The sequence below is a fragment of the Chelonia mydas genome, chromosome 15, assembly GCF_015237465.2.
Source record: "Chelonia mydas isolate rCheMyd1 chromosome 15, rCheMyd1.pri.v2, whole genome shotgun sequence".
Classification (NCBI taxonomy): domain Eukaryota; kingdom Metazoa; phylum Chordata; order Testudines; family Cheloniidae; genus Chelonia; species Chelonia mydas.
In genome coordinates, this window is record NC_057856.1 from 2,195,219 (window position 1) to 2,200,259 (window position 5,041).

The 5,041-nt window shown below is 48.4% G+C and overlaps 1 long non-coding RNA gene across 1 annotated transcript; it reads left to right on the forward strand.

Moving 5' to 3' along the window:
- The first annotated feature begins 1,446 nt into the window (after positions 1-1,446).
- LOC122463088 lies at positions 1,447-5,041 on the forward strand. Its single transcript, XR_006286078.1, has 3 exons — positions 1,447-1,593; positions 3,179-3,182; positions 5,031-5,041. It is a non-coding gene; the product is annotated as an uncharacterized LOC122463088 (long non-coding RNA).

Sequence of the window (5,041 nt, forward strand, 5' to 3'; positions counted from 1 at the left end):
CCAATGCAATCACTGATGTTCTGTTATCAAGGGTAGTGACTCTGGGAAATGTGCAGGTCATACTGGATGGCTTTGCTGCAATGGGTTTCCCTAAGTGAGGTGGGGAGATAGACAGAACGCATATCTCCAGACCACCTTGCCAACCAGTACATAAACTGTAAGGGGTACTTCTCAATGGTGCTGCAAGCAGTGGTGGATCACAAGGGACGTTTCACCGACATCAACGTAGGATGGCTGGGAAAAGTGCATGACGCTCGCATATTTAGGAACTCCGGGCTGTTTGAGCAGCTGCAAGAAGGGACTTACTTCCCAGACCAGAAAATTACCATTTGGGATGTTGAAATGCCAATAGTTATCCTTGGGGACCCAGCCTACCCCTTGCTTCCATGGGGTCATGAAGCCTTACACAGGCAGCCTAGACAGCATAAGGAGCTGAGCAAGTGCAGAATGGTGGTAGAATGTGCCTTTAGACGTTTAAAAGCTTGCTGGCGCTGTTTGCTGACTAGGTAAGACCTCAGTGCAACCAACATTCCCATTGTTATTGCTGCTTGCTGTGTGCTCCATAGTATCTGTGAGAGTAAGGGGGAGACGTTTATGGCAGGGTGGGAGGTTGAGGCAAATTGCCTGGCATCCAATTTTGAGCAGCCAGACACCAGGGTCATTAGAAGAGCACAGCAAGGTGCACTGCGCATTAGAGAGGCTTTGAAAACCAGTTTCATGACTGGCCAGGCTTTGGTGTGAGTTGTGTGTTTCTCCTTGATGCAAACCCGCCCCCTTTGTTGACTTTAATTCTCTGTAAGCCAACCACCCTCCCCCCTTCGAAATAAAGTAACTATTGTTTTGAAACCATGCATTTTTTTCTTTACTAATTAAAAAAAAAAAGATAGCAGACAAGGCAGCTGGGGTGGGGTGGGGGAGGAGGGAAGGACAAGGCCACATTTATTGTAGCCACACTAAAAATCAACAAACTGTTTGAATGACAGCCTTCTGTTGCTTGGGCCATCCTCTGGAGTGGAGTGGCTGGGTGCCCAGAGCCTCCTCCCCCGCATTCTTGGGCATCTGGCTGAGGAGGCTACGGAACATGGGGAGCAGGGTAGGCGGTTTTATACAGTGGACGCAGGGGGAGTCTGTACTCTTGTTGGCTTTCCTGCAGTTCCAACAGATGCTTCATCATGTCTGTTCGCTCCCCCATTAGCCTCAGCATCGCATCCTGCCTCCGCTCTTCACGCTCACTTAATTCTTTCCTGGCCTCTGCCACTGAATGGCTCCATGCATTAAGCTGTGCCCTATCAGTGCGGGAGGACTGCATGAGCTCAGAAAACATGTCATCCTGAGTGTGTTTTTTTCGCCTTCTAACCTGCGATACCTCAGGGATGGAGATAATAGGGGGAGCATAGAAATATTTGCAGCTAGGGGGAGATAAAAAGGGAGAGTAAAATTGGGTTGGATTCATATGTCTTCATAACATATGGGAATGTTTTCAAACTGCAGCACCCCCCTTTCCCAGAGCAAGCAATGGGTTGGGTTTCACATTTAAAAGGAGGTGCTGCAGTATTCGGGTAGATATGCAGCACACACGTACCCCACCCCACCGTGTGGCTACTCTCCTGGATCATCCCTTCACCCCTCCCCCCCACTGCGTGGCTATTCTCTGGGGTGATCCCTTTTAGCCAAGTGCAAGGAGCCTAGCATGAACGGAGTCCTTTTACTGTTCCCTTACAAAAATTTCCCTATTTCAACCAGGTGACCATGAACACTATTGCTTTTAAACCCTGCACTGTAGTTACAAATGTGCACTCACCAGAGGTGCCTTCTCCAGCTTCAGGGTCGGGGATCCCGCCTTGGGATGGTACTGGCTCCAGGGTGATGAAAAGGTCCTGGCTGCCGGGGAGAACAGATTCACCGCTTGCCTGCTGCACATTCTCCTCCTCTTCATCCTCCTCCTCTTCCTCATCCACAAAATCCTCCGTGCAGCGTGAGACTCCCCCCTTGCAGGTGTCCACGGACCGGGGTGGGGTAGTGGTAGGGTCCCTCTCTCGAATGGCATGCAGCTGTTCATAGAAGTGGCTGTATGGGGCTCTGACCCAGAGCGACCGTTTGCCTCCTTTGTTTTTTGGTAGGCTTGCCTGAGATCCTTAACTTTCATGCGGCACTGCTGTGTGTCCCTGGTGTAGCCTCTGTCCAACATGCCCTGTGAGATTTTGGCAAATATATTTGCATTTCTTCTTTTGGATCGGAATTCTACCTGTACAGATTCTTCTCCCCATACAGAAATCAGATCCAGTGTCTCCCTTTTGGTCCAGGCTGGAGCTCATTTGTAATTCTGGGACCGCATCGTCACCTGTGCTGCTGAGCTCGCCACGCTGACCAAACAGGAAATGAAATTCAAAAGTTTCTGGGGCTTTTCCTGTGTACCTGGCTAGTGCATCGGAGTCGAAAGTGTTGTCCAGAGCAGTCACAATGGAGCACTCTGGGATACCTCCCGGAGGCTAATACCGTCGATTTGCATCCGCACTATCCAAATTTGACCCAGCAAGGTCGATTTTAGTGCTACTCCCCTCATTGGGAAGGAGTACAGAACTCAATTTTAAGAGCTCTTTAGGTTGACGGAAGGGGGTTGGTTGTGTGGAAGCAGTCATTTTTAAATTCACCTAACGTGGCTAAATTTAACCTAACCCCGTAGTGTAGACCAGGCCTCAGGCAATACAGAGTTGAAGGAAGAGTAGGGAAGTGTCTTCCATGCACTGAAACAGATGTGAGAAGCTTGACTGAAGTCATAAGGGAGAACAAATGAATTAGAACACTTGCCTGAGCACCAAAGTTCTCCCATCTGTTTCCAGTTTAGAATTTAGAACCAGAACGTTCTACCTGTGTCACCTTGCCACTTAGCACTTGTAATGAAAGCAGCAGCTTGTGAAGTTCTGATTTTGGGGTTCCACACATACACAAAGGTAGATGGCAGAATTGAGTGTGATTAAAGAAATAAAACTGCTAAGGTCCAGTCACCCTACTCTTCATCACTCCAGTTTATAGAGACCACACTCCACCCGTAGAGAGTTTCAGATACAAAGTGCTTTATGTAATAGCATAGGACAAGTGCTCTTTCCCCGCTTAAGTGTTGCCGAGGTGACGTGCTGGCTGTGCTCCTGCTATCTTTTCAATCAGTTGTGGAGAGCAGACATGTTGGCCCCAACTGTGGCTATGTCTACAGTACGAGCTAGGGGTATGATTTCTCAATGAGCTACTGCGAGTACACACAGCAGTGTAGCCAAGACAAGTACAGACCCCAGGTGGGTTTGTACGCAGTGTGGCTCAGCTGTGCTTCCTCTACCGCTACCCATTCTACCTCAGCTACACTAGGCTCGTGCATGCATGTGTACAGAAATGGGGGAACTACGCAAGGTAGGAGTGTGGCCTCGATGGTTCCCAGAAATGACTAACGCTCAACTTAGCACACTAGGTCATCTGTAAGTCATACCTGTCAGGAAGGGTTAATTCAACTCTAGTTCTCTCCAACTTCCAGATGGACTATGTCATGGGTGGGACTCACCTGACCTGCTGCAGGGGGATCTGGCAGTGGGCCCAAAGAGAGGGTTACTCACCTGGCGCATTAACTAAAGTTCTTTGACCTGTGTCCCGCTGTAGGTGCTCCATTTTAGGTGACTGTGCGCTCCTGCACCTCTAATCAGAGAATTTCAAAAGCTGGGCCACACATGCACTCTCCCCATCTCACGCCTGCAACTGCAGTTAACTAGCACTGTGCAGTCTCCCCACCCCCAAAGTTCCTTCTGTACCGCAGAGGACTTAGAACACCAAAGTAGAGGGGAGGAGGGTGGCTAATGGAGCACCCACAAGGACACATCTTAAAGAACCTGTTACTGCACAAGGTGAGTAACCCTCTCTTCTTTAAGTGATGCCCTATGGATGGCTCCGCTTTAAATGACTGCAGAGTAGTGCCCCTCAGGAGGAAGGAGGGGCTTCGAAGTTAGGTCTGTAATTGACGATAAGACGGTGTGTCCCAGCCAAGTGTCGGATGCTGAGTCCTGGTCAATGACAGTGTTGAACAAATGTGCGAGATGATGTCCAAGTAGCTGCTTTACATATGACAGTGATAGGCATGTTATTCAAGAAGGCTACTGATGTGGCTATTGATCTGGTGGTGTGTGTTCTGAACCATGATAGGGACTGTAGCTCATGTTGACAATAGCAAAGTTGGATGCAACCTGAAATCCTTTTGGAAAGTGTCTGCTTAGATATGGGTTTGCCTTTAGACTGCTCCGCAGTGGAGGGAAATAATATAGGAGTTTTTCTGAATGGCTTGGTCCTTTCAAGATAAAATGCTATCGCCCTTCTGACATCCAGGGTGTGGAAAGTTGCCTCGTCTGTTCTTGTGAGGTTTAGGGAAGAATGTGGGAAGATGGGTGGGTTGGTCGAGGTGGAATGAAGAAGGGACTTTAGGTGAAAATTTAGAAAGCAGTCTTAGGGTGACCTTATTCTTTGAAAAGGACTGTATATGGTGGATATGCCATGAGGGCCCCGAGTTCTACATGTCTTGGGGACATGATGGTGATGAGAAATGCTAATTTCATGGAAAGGTGTAGTAGTGAACACGTAACCAGAGGTTTGAATGGGGCACTTGTAAGAGATCAAAGCACTAAATTGAGGTCCCATGGAGGAGTTAGAGTAGAGGTTACACACACCTTATAGGAATCATTTGGTAATTGGATGTGCAAAGACTGAATCATAGAATATCAGGGTTGGAAGGGACCTCAGGAGGTCATCTAGTCCAACCCCCTGCTCAAAGCAGGACCAATCCCCAACTAAATCATCCCAGACAGGGCTTTGTCAAGCCTGAACTTAAAAACTTCAAAAGGAAGGAGATTCCACCACCTCCCTAGGTAACACATTCCAGTGTTTCACCACCCTCCTAGTGAAAAAGTTTTTCCTAATATCCAACCTAAACCTCCCCCACTGCAACTTGAGACCATTACTCCTTGTTCTGTCATCTGCTACCACTGAGAACAGTCTAGAGCCATCCTCT